At 44.0% G+C, this 16470-nt stretch overlaps 1 long non-coding RNA gene across 1 annotated transcript in view; it reads right to left on the reverse strand.

The window, feature by feature from the left end:
* Positions 1–9752: 9752 nt before the first annotated feature.
* The window catches only part of LOC136649110 (uncharacterized), a 53199-nt gene continuing 46481 nt past the window's right edge, over positions 9753–16470 (reverse strand). Inside the window, exon 3 of the long non-coding RNA XR_010794366.1 lies at positions 9753–11168. This is a non-coding gene — a long non-coding RNA (uncharacterized lncRNA). The remainder of the gene's footprint in view (positions 11169–16470) is intronic.

The raw sequence follows: 16470 nt of genomic DNA on the forward strand, positions 1-16470 counted from the left end.
TTTTCCAGACTCACAAAGAGAGTCTGGTCCAACAAGAAGCTGACGGAACATACCAAGATCCAGGTCTACAGAGCTTGCGTCTTGAGTACACTTCTGTACTGCAGTGAGTCATGGACTCTTCACTCACAACAGGAGAGGAAACTGAACGCTTTCCACATGCGCTGCCTCCGACGCATTCTCGGCATCACCTGGCAGGACAAAGTTCCTAACAACACAGTCCTGGAACGTGCTGGAATCCTAGCATGTATGCACTGCTGAAACAGAGACGCCTGCGTTGGCTCGGTCATGTCGTGAGAATGGATGATGGCCGGATCCAAAGGATCTCCTCTATGGAGAACTCATGCAAGGAAAGCGCCCTACAGGTAGACCACAGCTGCGATACAAGGACATCTGCAAGAGGGATCTGAAGGCCTTAGGAATGCACCTCAACAGGTGGGAAACCCTGGCCTCTGAGTGGCCTGCTTGGAGGCAGGCTGTGCAGCATAGCCTTTCCCAGTTTGAAGAGACACTTGGCCAACAGTCTGAGGCAAAGAGGCAAAGAAGGAAGGCCCATAGCCAGGGAGACAGACCAGGGACAGACTGCACTTGCTACTGGTGTGGAAGGGATTGTCACTCCCGGATTGGCCTTTTCAGCCACACTAGACGCTGTGCCAGAACCACCTTTCAGAGCGCGATACCATAGTCTTTCGAGACTGAAGGTTGCCAATATATAATATAAAAAGTAAGTAAGAAATTTTCAGCTTTAGAATTATTTACTGGGTATGAACTGAGAGTCCACTGGATTAAAACATGTTTAAAGTACATGATGTATAAATACACTTAAGAATTTAAATGCTTCTTAAATATTGCGGCTCTCAAACGTCTGACGGTTATTGTATGTTGCTCTTACGTTAAGGAAGTTTGGCCACCCCTTTCACAGAGGAAAGGAACATTTGTAAACACGGGAGTAAAAGATAACTGGTATTGTCTAGTAAGAAAGGCAATGAACTATGGTAGAAAACATGGAATCTTATCACACTACCAGGCAAAAATCAAGGTCATGCTGAAGATCAGGCATTGCAGCAAGGCCCCCAAATTCTCACCACCTTTCAGTAAAGCATATGAGAGAGCAGTGAAGGAATATTGAGCCATGCAGTATAAAAAAAACAATGTGGAAGTTTGGGCCAATGTTTAAGATGTGCAAATATTTAGCTTTGGTCACAGAAGGGACTGATAGGTAATGACTTTGAAAAGCCCTTGGGAGAAGGTCAGGGTAAGCTTAAAATATTGACAACACATTAGCTCTTTTCATCAGAATGATTTGGATAGTATTGTGAAAGTTAGCATGCTCTTTCACTCCTATATGAAAACACTGCTGGACCCTGCAGAACACAACACACTACTGTAGGCTGTTTCCTGGTACTGCTCACAGCTGGTCTGCTCCTAGGTGGAAGCACTGGTGGTTGAGCTGATGTGATGTGAAAGCTCTGCCTGTGGTGTTGATCTCATGTTAGCATTTGTTTGAAATTCTTATGTCAAAAAGAAGAAATTGCATCTTGAGATCCATTTTGTAAGAGCTATTCTTCGGCAAAACAGGCTTAAATTGAAAGCAATTGAAATGGTTTTATAATCCAGAAGTGTTTCACTTCAGGGAAAAATGCACTCTTGAGGGAATGTGCGTACTTCATATGCCAGCTCTCACAGCTCTCTTCTGCTCTTTGCCTGGTTTTTGGGAAAACATAGTGTTGGGAGTGGTTCCATAATGCAAAATGACTAATGGTATGTCCTGGATGTTGGTAACAGAGAAAATGGATACTAATGGTTGGTTGGCTGATCAACAAAGGCTGGTGTGGATGTACAAACCCCCACCCTGAAGTGAATGGGGAAGGATGCATTACATTGCATGGCAAAAAGAGCCATGGATTGGAGTTTGGACACTCCCAGATGGGCTGCTAATTGTCATACTCTTTGGATTTCTTGAATGCCAAAGGCATGCTTAATTGCAATTTTCTCTTTCAGGAAAACCTTGGGAACTGTAATTTAGGGAGAGTTTGCTAGTAGTCTCTTAGCAAAGTAGACCTAGCCCTTTTGAAAACCTGAGTTCCCAGAATTCTTTGAGGGGCAGGGACTTGTAGGAAACACTCTTTTATTGAGTCAGACCAGTATTTCTCAAACTGTGGGTTGGGACCCACTAGGTGGGTCACAAGTCAATTTCAGGTGGGTCGCCATTCATTTCAATACTTTATTTTTAATATATTACACTTAATGCTACCAATGTATGTGACTGCATTTGGGGAAATGTGACATCTGTACTTTTAACAGGCTACTATGAAGATGCTTTTAACAATGATAGTCAATGAAACTTACTCCTGGGTAAGTGTGGATAGAATTGCAGCCCAGGATTGTTAGAAATTTTCCAGCTTGATGATGTCACTTCCAGTCATGACATCACTTCTGGTGGGTCCTGTTCAGGTTCTCATTTTAAAAAGTGGGTCCCAGTGCTAAAGTAGTGAGAACCACTGAGTCGGACCATTGGTTGATCTAGGTCACTATTGTCAACACAGCCTGGCAGCAGCTGGCCAGGGTTTCAGAGAGGAACTTTGCTCTACTTGGAGACTGAAGCTGGAATCCTTTGCACACATAGCATGGGCTCTCCCACTGAGCCACAGCCCTTCCTCTAGAAGCACTGAGAGCTAACATGTATAAAACCAATGTCAAAAAAGGTAGCATTTTAAAATCTAACAATGTTTGTTCATCATAAGCTTTCATGAACCATATTCCCCTTCATGATGTATGTTCCCCTGGAAATCAACACCAATATAAGTTTCATCATGTAGTCAAGGTCCATGAGAGGGAGGTGCAAGGGGTGTTTGTACCCAGGCCCAGGGTCAAAAAGGGGGGTGAGGAGCCAAAGGAGGGGGTTCAGAAGTTTCCTGGGATCCTATATTTTCCTATCTTATCTGAACTTGCTGCCCGTGCTGAAGGTACTATTGTGGGCACATGGCAGTGGTTGCTGCCGCAAGCCATATACTAGGCCAAGGAATGCATACGTGACACCCCTTAACACAGTGCCAAATCTGGGAGGAAACTAGCTTGCTTGTGGATCCACTTACCATGAAGGAGTGTATAGGAGCTCAGGGTCACAGCAGTGGGACTACAGCTGCTGCAGAAGTAAGTTTTGGTACAGACAAGACATTTTCCATTCCAGTGTGAAGCTAAATACAATGATGCGAATTTTCTGCAATGATTTTCTATATTTAAAAGATATTAGAGAGATTTAGGAGTGTGTTTGGTTTTCCATATTACTGTAGCTGCAAACGCTGTACATGCAGGGTAGACCTGAGTTCTGCATTGGGAAGCCCAGTAGACCTGGCTTCCGGCTACTAGACTTTTCCAGCTATTGCTACCCTCCCCCTGCCCTGTGATTTATTTAGAACTTCAGAGTAGTAGCTGTACAGGTTTCCACTATTTTCTAATTTCTAGCTGTACAGTTTCCCACCTGGTGCATTTATAATGCCACAAGATGTTTATCTTTTGCCTACGTTAATCTCTGTAATAACTGTCTGTGGTGCTCACTCCTTCCCTCTCTCTCCAAGAGAGCTGTTTCCACGAGTGTTCATGCTGCAGTAAGAACAAAACAAAATCCCAACTTGAGTGGAGAGGATGCTAAAAGCCCTGCAGAGATCTGTGAGAAGCAAAATCCAGCCAGGACAGTGGAGCCCTGCATGACATTTGTCCAAAGACACCACCTAGTGTTCATTGAAAGCACTGCATTGTTTCTTATTCTTACAAAATGTACTGTAATAAGATATTAAGACAGCCATACAATTACATGCTTACAGGTATATTTTATTTATTTATTTTTCACATATTTATTCCACCCTGTTTCCAAAGAGCTCAGGACAGTGTGGGGTAAGTGATGATGAGAGATTGTGACTGGCCCAAGGCCACTCAGGATGCTTCATGGTTGAGCAGCTATTTGAACCTGGATTTTCCAGATCTAGAGATGCAACTCCCCAACCACTACAATATGCAAAACATTTGCTGTGTAATTTCACAGCTGTAGCAATATGACAGCCCAATCCTATGCATGTCTACTCAGAAGTAAGTCTCATTACAGTCAATGGCACCTACTCCCACAAAAGTGTGGATAGGATTGGGCTCTCAGTCTCTATCCCAAGTACTGATTTAGAGTCTGATTCTGATGAATTGGGACCAACCAGTTTGGACAAATCTGCATTGGACCCAGCTATGAACCTCAACACAGGACCAGAGTCTGAAGAGACCCCAGAACAGAAGTGTTCTGCCAGATTCCCACTCCAAGCCTCACTTAGGGAACTTATGCCCACTCTAAGCTAATTAGTTCCCCTTTTGTTCCCCAATAATGGCCCCAGTTCTCTACAGCAGCACTGCTAGACACCACCACCAGGGTAGCTTGCCTTTTTAAACTGCAGGGACCCAGTTCCTAAGGCAGCAGTCCTTCCAGGTATAGCAGCAGTCCTTAGCTCTCCACAGCCTGTTCAAGTAGTCTGTTAGTCACAAAGTCAGTCAGAGTATCCAGGGCAAAGTCAATAAGCCAAGCCACAGTCCAAGGTCAGATTCCAAAATCAATAAGCCCAGCCAGTCCCATCCCTCCAACTTGCACTCCTTCTACAACCCACAAACCCTTCCTGCCTCAGGTGCTCCTTATATCCCTGAGGGCCATATTGCCTTCAAGTGGCTGCAGCTGTGCAGCACACTCTGCTGGATGCCCAGGCCTTACCCTTAAAGGGGCCACTGCTGACACCACATCTACCTCCTCGCCAAATCTTCTTCGATTCCAAAACAGGAAGCTCCCAGAAACAGCATTCTATGAGTGTGTTGCTAGGAACCCTGTGCTTTCCAGTGCCTCCACACAACAGCAGGAATTGATGGAGAAGAGATGAAGACTTCAGGCCAGAGAGCTGCCCTTTTAAGATTCCTACTCTCAATGTAGGGAGGCAGAACCCAAGAACGAAGTCTGAGCTCAGGAAGGAAAGTAAATACCAGGGGTATTTAAGAATTCCACCCCTTGTTAGAGCAAGCCATATAGGTATATTGTGAAATAAGCCTATCCAAAAGGAAGAATGATATAGGGAACCAGGACCAGTTGCTTGTACACAGCAAAAGTATGTATGGGGTGCATATTTCTCCTCCAAACAGCTAGATGTCTCCCAGATCCACAAACTATCATGATCATTAAAATGATGCAATGTTCTTGATATTGGGTGGGAATGTAGTTCAGTGGCGGAGCACCTGATTGGTATACAGAAGGTCCCAGTTCAATCCCTGTCATCTTCAGGTAGGGTAGGCAGGGGGAGAGGGAATCCTTTCAAAACCTGGAGAGCCTCCACCAGTCAGTGACAACAATTCTGAGCTAGATGGACCAGTGGTGACTGGCTAGAATCAGCTTCACATTCTTCCTGTCACCATGGCTGAGGAAGGAAATCCTGTGCTATTTTTATTTATTAATACATGTCAGTTTAAAGATTCTGTTTCCTGGCTCTATGCTGTTGCAAAGATGACAATTATTTGTCACAAATAAGATGATGAATTGCTAATGCACATAATCTTAATTCTTCTGTTGACAAGTGGTCATGCATGGCATGATGTATCTGCTTACCTCTGACAGCTGGCAATTAGCTGGCTTTCTATATTTTGCGGGTGAAGTACCTTGTGGTGAATCTGAAAAATGTGTGAACTCTGGTTATGCGCTGAAGAAGAAATTAGTCATCATGTGTTGACTCCAGACCCTGCCTTGTGAGAGCACTGTCTCCAGCTCATGAAAGGGGGGGGGGGAATATGATTTACAACAATTCCCCATTCTTCCCCAACCGGCTGTGCATCTGGTTCCTGATGTCCTCCAACCTCCAACGTTTTCCTTCTCAGCCTATCTGCTTGTCAGTTTCAGCTTTTGGACCCACCAACAGTCAGGTCATGACCCACAGTTTGAGAAATCCTGCCCTAGCAAACAAATTTAGGGTTGCTATGTAAAATACATGGATAAACATGAAAAACAAATAAAACCTGAGCTATTGAATGTACTTGCATAAAATAAATGTGGTGCAATCTTTATTTTGCAATGAGGAAAACAATCAGGGTTTCCCTGTCGGTGTTGCTCTTGTTTCAGGTTGATGACTCTTATGTTTGTAGGACAACCCCTAGAGCTGACCTAAGCACATTTTCCTTCCTTACAGCAGTGCCATAATTACCTACAACCAGATGCTGTCACCTTTACACATGTTTAGTAACACCTCAGACCAGGAACTGGCCAGTGAATAAGACAGATGCCAAATGCCAAGGGCAGTGTGCTGAGATGGTCACGTGAGGAATAAGAAGTGTGACTGCTAAGCAACATTTGAGGGTCAGTTCACATGTTCTTATACTATTTCTTGCTTGCAGGTTCTTCACTGGATCTCACAACAATAACATTTTTAAACAGCTGTATGGCTGTTATATGTTCAATGCTGAGGAAGGCAGAATTCACAGAGACTTGAGGTTTACATTGCAGGTCACACTTTTCCTACAAGGTTGTAGGTTACAAATAATAGGGTTCTTACCATCACAATTATGCCACAAGTAAGGCACAAATGTCATAAGTTGCTATAAGTATACATGTAAGGAAATTGAGAAACTTCCTGACTTAGTAAAATAACCATTTCCCACTCTATAATACATGCACCAACTGCCTCCTGTGCACCAGTGGATGGCCACAGAACCTGGATGGGGTGGTGACGGGGTGAGGAAGAGGGTGGATCAGGCTTGGGGGGGGGGCAGATTCAGCAGCAGCAGTGCATGCCAAATCCTGATGCCCTTCCTGGGTCTGATTCATGCATCAACTTGGACTTGCCGGTGATTGAGCTGGCGCAGGTCCAAGTCAGCCCATAGTGGCTGCTGGGGCTTACCCAACTTACAAATGTCCCCTTACCCCAAGGAGACTCCAGCAGCAAAAGATGCTGTGCTGGTGCTGCTGCATCACTGCACAGGGATTTAGTTAGGATTGGGCTGCCCGGCTAGATTGTGCCCTTAAGTAAAAATCTATGCATAGATCACACTATTAAATCGTAGCAGTGAGTACTAGGAATATCAAGCAGTTACAGAAACCAGTCATCAGAATGCACACTTAATCCTTGTCCTAAATGAGAACTTGGACGTTGTGTCCTTGTGTACTAGGAACCAATATGGGGGGGGGGGGGGATAAGCAGAGTTTAATGTCAAAGATCATACCCTGTATGTACAGCCAGCCAGAATAACTCTGTAGTTGCTCCCAGAGTCTGTTGCTTGTCTGGAATGGTCAAGTCATTGCTGAACAATTAAGGTTTTTATGTCCCAGAAAACCAGAGTGTTACGTGTCTTGTGGAACGGAATTTCTGTGCAGTATTATCTAGTTCTGACTGTCAGTCCTTCTCATCCCATGAATTCCAAACAGTTCATATTGATGAACAACAGCAATAAATTTCAAAACCTACCCTAAGGCTTTTGAAGTCTAAAAAACACCAGATTTTATAGCCATGTTCTTCCTTGAAGGAACTTTGAGTCATGCTTTACTACCTAGTCATCCAGAAGGGCAGACTCTGACCTTTCTCCCTGAGCTTTCCTGCTCAAATGTTACCTTTCAAAAATTAACCTTCAAAGCCCTCAACAGTTTGAGGCCAGGATACAGGTGGAACCTTCATATCCACAGGGGTCCATTCCTGGACCCCCTGTGGAAACTGAAAATTACAGATAATCAAATCCTCGATTTTCTTCCCACCTTGGTTCTGAACATGACCAGAGCCCTTCTGAGCCTTGGAGAGGCCATGCACCACTGCTGGAAGTCATGTTCTAAATGCTCTGGTGGCATTCTGAACCTTGGAGAGGTCGCACGCGGTGGCGCACAGCCTCTCCAAGACTTAGAAGGGCTTCTAGATGTGGAATGAGGTTCTGGTCACATTGGGGAGATGTATGTGGGGGTAATCCATGTGTCCAGCATCTGTGGTAAGGGAAAGCTGCAGATGCCAGATCCGTAGATAAAGAGGCCCCACCTGTATTAGGAAATGAATCTGCATGCGCACTTTGTTCATCAGCTGGTGCTCCTTGTGTATTCTCCAGCTTTTAAAAGGCTGTTTGGAGGAGAAACATGATAGGGGCTTGTCAGTGGCTACCCCCAGATTGTGGAACTTCCTGCCCTTTGAAGCCAATTTGGTTTCCCTACTTGTAGGCTTTCAGTGCCTGGTTAAGACACTTTGTATTTTGTTAGGCACTTGAGTTGGATTGTTTTGTCTTTTTGTTGGATTTTTACTACTCTCTCTATCTTTGTTTTGTTTTCTTAATGCTGATTTTATTAAGTATGATTTTATTGCATGCTACCTTGGGTGTCTTCAGAGGATTGAAAGATGGGGTAAAAATCTAAAAGGTGGAGTGCTGAATGGGAATGTTACCTTGGGAAACCACCTCAGTCCAAAAGCTACGAAATGAACTTTTGGAGAAACTTCCCACTTGGAGGCAGGGAGGGGAGTCCATTTTCTCAAAAGGAGAATCCCTGTTCTTCAACAACCATTTTATTTATTTATTTATTTTTCACATTTTTATACCGCCCTTCCTCCAAAGAGCTCAGGGCGGTGTACACAGCTGCTCCCCTCCTTTTGTCCTCACAACAACCCTGTGAGGTAGGTGAGGCTGAGAAAGTGACTGGCCCAAGGTCACCCAGGAAGCTTTGTGGCTGAGAGGGGATTTGAACCTGGATCTTCCAGGTCTAAGTCCACCTCCCAAACCACTACACCACCCTAGCTCTCTCCATGGTTGAAAGAAGTGCAGAAAACGTGGGAGCAAAATATGGGGAAAAAGTTCCCTGTGAAAGTCAGGGTGGGGAATCACAGTACAGTATATCAGGGATGGACGACCTGACTCAGACTCGAGTCGCCAAACATGCATTTTTGGTGACTTGTGCAGACTCAAATTACGCAACGAGACACTGGACTCAGGAGTTTTTCTAGGGAACAAAGGGAGACGCTACTCTGCTTACCTCTCTGTATGTGTGTGTGTGTGTGTACTTGCTTACTTCTTTTTTTGTGGCTTACAAAAGACCCCATGGGCGATCCGGAAACAAGCAAGAGACTTGGCGAGAGGAAGTTAGGTCGGCTCCAGGAGGCAGGGCGGGGGTGCAAGGGAGGAGGGAGGCTTTTGTTTTTGCGGGCTGCCTGTTGCTTCTGTTCCTGGCTTGCACTGCTCATCCCCTCTTGTCTTGCAAGCTGGGATGCCTCCTAAGTCTGTCTGGGACGAATTGGGAGTTGTGATGTGAACAGGGGTGTGTGGCTGGGGTTCATCAGGAACTGATCAGCGCCTTCTGCACTGCTGCACTCACTGGATGAACAGCAGAGCTTTTGTTTATTGATGGGATGGGGACATTAGGGGAGTCTTAAATGAGAACTCCGACACATGCACACCCCACCAGAAGTTCTGTTTTTTCCATGGAGCTGCGCCAGACTCGTTTGCAGAAAAGACTTGCACTCGAGTCAAATGGAGTGCCAAATGGAGTTTTTGGAGTCCCAAAAACACTCTGGACCAATCCCCATAGCTACTCATTAAGACTTGTGCATGAGTCGAGTCAAAGGGGGAGTGGGGCAGGTTAGTCTAGCCATGGTGAATTGGCACATCCCTGCAGTATATACCCAAAGCAGGAAGCATCCTGCCCTGAAAAGGGCAAAGCCTCAGAGGGAACCTCCAGCTCCTTTTTTGGCAGACAAGTAGAACTGGGATTTCTGAAGACCAGGAAGTCTACCAAGAGATGATTGGCAGCACAAGAGGAGGGACTTATACGACAAAGAAAGCCCTGAATTGCAGTACAATTTGTGGTCATGAAATCCATGGCTGTGACTCATTGCTGCATTTTCTCAGGGAATAAGTGCATGTTTGGTTTGGGCCCCCAAAGTGCTAGTGCTCTCGCTCTCGCTCTCGCTCTCGCTCTCTCTCTCTCTCTCTCTCTCACACACACACACACACACACACACACACAGAGAGAGAGAGAGAGAGAGAGATTAATATTTTCAGTGGTGAACTGCTTGCAAATATGCTTAATTTTCAGATTTTATTTATGCATGTGACTTTTTCCCTGTGAATGATACAACATAAGCTTGTGTTACAGGCCAACTTGGGTTTAAAAGTATAAGAAAAGAAATTTCTATCATTCAGTTGTTGCTTGGACTCACAACATTTGCCCAGTTTCAAACAATCAAGTGAAGCTTTTGCTTTGTTTTGTGACTATAAATAGTGCACAGTGAGATGCAATCAGGATAATAACCATCAGCCCCACCATCACAGTCCTTGCCTTTTGGGGGGACTGTTTCACAATCCCCCTTTCATGCTATTAGCTAAGAAAGTTCATATTAAAGGGTCAGAAGTACACATTTGTGGGCACTTCTATTTTGGCCCTTAAAACAAAGCCTGTCTGCTGTACACGCTTACCTAGGAGTTAGTCATAATGACCTCAGTGGGATTTACTTCTGAATAGGCATGCCTAGGATTGAGCTGTAGCGCTACAATCCTAAATGCATTTATGGGAGGAGAAATCCCTTTGAAATCCATGGGACTCAATCTTAAGGGAAAATGCTGTGAATTGGGAAAGAGCAAACTGAAGAAATTAATCCAAAACCAGAGGGTTGATTCCTGATCCCCTACATGGCATTTAATCAGACTCAACCACAAGCAAATCCGGTCACCTGCTGAATTGCTGGCAATTCTGCTAGGGAGCAAACAGCTAAAAAAGGCATTACTGAAGCAGCCACAGTATTCTTCCTCCTTACCACCAAGCGCTTCAAGTGTTGAGTGGCATCCGCTTAGCATGCATGCTTGTAAAAAAGACAATCAGCTTGATCCTGAAGAATCCCGAAAAACATGAACATTGAACTTACGGGGTCTTGGAGTGGCAAGAGGCCTCCTCTTCTGCAGGCAGAAGGGAAACATTTAACTTTGAGTGACTCTGGTTCTGCTTCAGCAACACTGAGCGCCAGTCCAAAGACAGAGAATCCCGCCATTCATACAAGGGAATAGAAAAAGCATATGAGGTCTGCTAGATCAGAAGCCCAACATTTCCAGCTTCCTATGTCCAACAGGAGCCAGCTGCTTGCTTTCTGGGTAGTTCACAACATGGCATGAAGGCAGGCAGCTGCCTCCTGCTCTTTGCCGCTCAGCACCTGGGGAGGAAAAAATACAGAGAAATGTAGGATGCTCCAAGCATTGTATTTTGCTTTTTAAAAGTTCCATAATTAATACAGAAAGGTAAAATTGAAAGTCATCAAATGATAAATCGCATATATCAGTGTTTCTCAAATTGTGGGTCGGGACCCACTAGGTGGGTCACAAGCCAATTTCAGGTGGGTCCCCATTCATTTCCATATTTTATTTTTAATAGACTTGATGCTACCATGGTATATGACAGCATTTGGGGAATGTTGGAGACCTGTATTTTTAACAAGCTACTCTGTGTATTCTTTTAACAGTGATAGTAAATGGGACTTACTCCTGGGTAAGTGCGGGTAGGATTGCAGCTTAGGGTTGTTAAAAATGTTCCTGCTTGATGGTGTCACTTCTGATCATGACATCACTTCTGGTGGGTTCGGACAGATTCTCATTCTAAAAAGTGGGTCCTGGAGGTAAATGTGTGAAAACCACTGGTATATAGACAGCAACTGTTACCCTGCACATGCCTGATCTTGTCTGATCTCGGAAGCTAAGCAGAGTCAGTTCTGGTTAATACTTGGATGGGAGACCGTCTGGGAATATCAGGTGCTGTAGGCTTATACCATAGTCTTTCGAGACTGAAGGTTGCCAACCAACCATATCATGCAGAAGCAGAAAAGGTCACACTGAAAACCAAAATAAATAAATAAATCTATGGAAGCTAGCCAACGATGGCATCCAGACCTTTGGCCCAGTGATGCACGATTGGCAGATGCTCCCTCCCTGAATTGAAGAGGGGGAGTGACATTCCCAGAAGAGGGGCCACAGTGGTACATTTTGCAGGGACCCTCAACGTGCTGTGTAAGCTGCCCCCCCTCACTGTTGGAGCCATTCCAGGTGGCTCTGTTAACTTTTTTTTACATCTTCTACCAATTAAACCACCTATAGGTGCAATGAGAATGGTAGATTAGCAAAAAGAAGGAGAAAACAAGAAAAAGTCTTTAACATGTCTTTAATTGTCAATGAAATGTTTTAAATTTCTAGTTAGCAGTAATATTCAAAATATTTTTCTTTTTCTGCAGCAGATAATAGTAATAATTTAATCTTCAAAGAGGTTTAGGCCTCTGTTAATGAGGTACCTGAATGTCTTACTTATCAGGAAAGAGCGAAAGGAAACAAAAGACGAATAACCATTTTGATTTTTAACAGCAACATATGGAGCTAGAAGAGTCATTAAAGTGCTTTGTATTATTAATAAGAAGCCAGCGGTAACAAGATAGCTGAATTAATTGTACATTTTTTTCCTGCAAAGAAACTCAGAATTAAAAGGATTGGTATTAACCTTTTTTTTTTTTTTACTGTTCCATAAATAAAATGGCAAAACAAATAATGTTGCGGCTGCCAAGGAAATAAATAACTTTCCCTGTTCTTACAGCAGAGCCTCATCAAGGCATTCTAAAAAGTTGTCTTACTTCTCCATTAGTAAAATGTTTTAAGTAGATTTATTTATTCCTTTATTATTTGTTTGCTTATCCTGCCAATCCCCTACTACTGTGGGCATCCATATTTAACAAAGATAACCAACCAAGACAGAGAATGAGGAGTGGAAAACCTCATTTTACTTGTATTTTGAGATTGTCTCAAAATACAGTAGTCTCAAAATACAAATTTTTATTTTGAGATTGATTGACATTTTATTTCAATGGCAATCTATAGTGGAACCAATGTCAACTTGTCAACGTTTTTTCCTAAATGAAAAGTCAGAATAAAACCCCTGCACTGCTCTGAACAGGACTTTACACTCTCTTTATTAAAATAAATAAATCAGAGATAGTTTAGGGGCAGGAAAATGATGCCTTGTCCAGATTCTATTGCCTAAAGCAACAGCTTCATAATGCTTCATGATAAAGCCGGCCCTGACTCAAATTTTTCACACACACAATTTTGATTAAATGCCAGCTGACATCCACATCTTAATAACATCCCATTAATACAATATGGATGGAAGTAGTTGATTAATGGCCTAGGGAATCAATTAAGGGTTTCTGCTCCAAGATATGAATCTGTTTTTAACCACAATACAATTATAGATTTCTCCATGATGTCTCATAAAACACAGGAATTAATGGATGACTGAACATCATGATACTTGCACAGAGCTGAGCTGAAGCCTGAAAAGGAGCCCAAATATTCTACCCTCTTCCAACACTTCACCCACCCAGCTGCTTATGCAAAGCAGGAGAAGCAGAATGTCCTGAGGTTTGAGGTTTGAATGTTGAAGGTTTCAGACTGCTCACCCAGCCTGTTTTGAAGAGGCAACTGTGGTGAAGCAACTGCTAGAGTGTGCCCCACCCAACCCTTTACCTCTGTCTCTGGTGTGTTGTCTCTTGCCCAACTTGTTTTGAAGAAGTGGCTGGGCTAACCAGAAAGAGGTAGGACAATTAAGTCATCAACTTTCAGCTGCTCCCCTGGAAGGAGTGCAATTGGAACAGGATTGCAGCAGCCCTGTTTGCTCCTCCAGCCCTGTGATCACAATTGTTTGCTTGTGGCAGTGGTGCTGGAGGAACAGGTGGGTTGCTGCTGCTTCATTCCTCTTCTCTATTGGGCTCAGCAACCAAGTGCAGGGTAGGCCAGAGGATGCAGCAGGCAGGTGCAGGGAGAACAACCCCATCATAAGAACATAAGAACTGCCCCGCTAGATCAGGCCATAGACCCATCTAGTCCAGCTTCCTGTATCTCACAGCGGCCCACCAAATGCCCCAGGGAGCACACCAGATAACAAGGGATCTGCATCCTGGTGCTCTCCCTTGCATCTGGCATTCTGACATAGCCCATTTCTAAAATCAGGAGGTTACACATGCACATCATGTCTTGTAACCTGTGATGGACTTTTCCTCCAGAAATTTGTCCAATCCCCTTTTAAAGGCATCTAGGCCAGATGGTTAGATGCCATCAGTTTGCTACCTCTCGTGGTCCACCACTCAAACAAGCAATCACTTCAGTAGGCCTCATGGGTGGGGAGGATGTCTTGTCCTTGTGGTCTTTAATGAAGAGGCTGGGAGGGGGGGCTCACATTTAGTCTGAAAGAATGACATTCTTTAAAAAAAAAACTTTATGAAGTTGGCAAGGAGCATCCAAACGTGAAGGCTACTTCCTGGTAACTGCCATTTCCCCCCCTCCCCACACACACACACAACGTCTCAAGCAAATGCAATGTCTGGGATAGTGTTGGAATAAAACATGGTGGCTTCCAGGAGGCAGCTGTCAAGAGATGCACTGATATGCCTTTTCAACTTTAAAAAGAGTTTTTTTTATAAAGGGGGGGGGAATCCAGCTGTTCTACTATGTTGCAAGGTAAACCCTGCCACCTCTCTTTCAAAAACAAGCAGGGTAACAAAGACAAGGAAGAGTCATTCGAAACAAACAAAGGATGAAATGACCAGAGGCTTCATGAATGAAAATGAAGGATGAACAAAATGACAAGTCAAAGCACATCTTATTTGTCATTGTGATCTGCTTGCCTCCGACAGTGGCAGACAAAGCTAGTTCTCATATCACCTGTGCAGTTTCTTCTGTGACAGATGAAAATTAATGAACAATACCCAGATATCATGATTCCCTCCTTCTACCCCTCACACATACACCACGTAATTTATAAACTGTGGCTATGGCAGCTTTAGAAACAGGAGCACCTCCTTTATTGTTTGCACACAACCTTGCATGAATCTGCAGGTTTTGTTGGTATGTCTTCATGAGGAGCGAGGTTTTAAGTCCATGTTTTATCACTGACAACCCTGTTTTGTATTTGGTGCTGTCTGAAAGGAGACAGGAGGCAAGAACTGATCAAGCATTTAAGATATAATAACCACCCAAATACCACTCTGTGTGTGCTCCTAGCATTCAGCCATCGTACACGCAGCCATTTGGGAAGCATTATGGTCGCTTTGTGTGGCTCAACTCAGCTGTGTGCTAGAATGAGTCTTATTTTGCAAGTCCACTGAGCAATTGCTTACTGAAAGCTAAGAAACCTTTCCAGGTGGCCAATCTGCAGCCCAACAAATGGTCAGTTGTTACTCATTTCTTGCATGAGATCCAGGCACGTTCTCTCAAGATAATCTTTCCTTTGTTTAGCACATTTTTCCAGCACTCCCATTACAGGGAAAATTGAATTTGTTCTCCAGGTAGTAGATCTATTGTTCTTGCTACTGATGTGTGGTATCAAGTGAATTTTATAAATACCTGCTGGGCAGTGGTTTAGCTAGAGGGGGTACAAAGCACTAAGTTTTGCAGGGAGCCTCACTATGGTGTGCAAGCAGCCCCTTCCCCTCCACGTCAGAGCCATTCCTGGTGGAGGGGGCAAAATGAAGGTATTTGCCTCTGGTTTGCTGCCCCCCTCCACCCAGAATGACTCTGAAGAGGAGGGAGAGGGATCACTTGCATGCCATGGTGAGGTTCCCTGCAAAACCTAGTGCTTTACTAGGCACTAGCTACACCACTGCTGCTGGGTATTCATTTATTAAAGTCTAGCATTTCTCTTCCCCCTTTCTTTAAAAAATATATTGAAGGCAGTGTAGTATCTTCTAGGTGGCAATCTCATGCACACTTACCTGGGAGTAAGCCCCCTTGAGCAAGTGAGGCTTGCTTCCAAGAGAATGTGTATAGAATTACCAGTATCTGGGTGTGTATTTATTAAGGATATTGACACCCCACCTTTCAATTCCAGAACTGAACCACTCACAGTCCTTAATATGAATGAAAACATATATCTACGGTCACAAAAACAAGTTAAAATGTAAGCCCCCGAGCAGCAGTTAAAATTAGAATGAAAACCTAAGTAATCACACAAAGAAGATAACCAGCAAAAGTTAAACCCAGCATGCAGACAAGCAGACTGCCTAAGCCACAAAATTTTCCAAAGGAAATAATTCCATTAAAACTTGCCCAATGAAACACAAGTTCATGCTGAGAACAAAGCTAACTCCAATGCTGCAGATAGGGACTGAGCAAATGAGTCTTAGGTTTCAATTTCTGGTTCTGTCCTGGTTTAATACTGGGCAAGTCCCACCTTTTCCACCCAGAGTTTCTACAATTAACCACACAACTTAATATGTGCAGGCATCTCAGTGTCGTGAAGCTCCCTTTGAGAACACTTACAAAAGTTCAGGCTGCCCTTCTGAGGTAGTGCAATATCTTGCATAATAGGCTAGAAACCGGTAACTGACTATTGCCAGTGTGACAGTTTTGAAGGCTGGGGAGCTGCGATGGAAGATGACACAGAGCTACAATGCCTACATGAAGAGAGTGAGGGCTAGTTGT

This window comes from Tiliqua scincoides, chromosome 4 (assembly GCF_035046505.1).
Source record: "Tiliqua scincoides isolate rTilSci1 chromosome 4, rTilSci1.hap2, whole genome shotgun sequence".
Classification (NCBI taxonomy): domain Eukaryota; kingdom Metazoa; phylum Chordata; class Lepidosauria; order Squamata; family Scincidae; genus Tiliqua; species Tiliqua scincoides.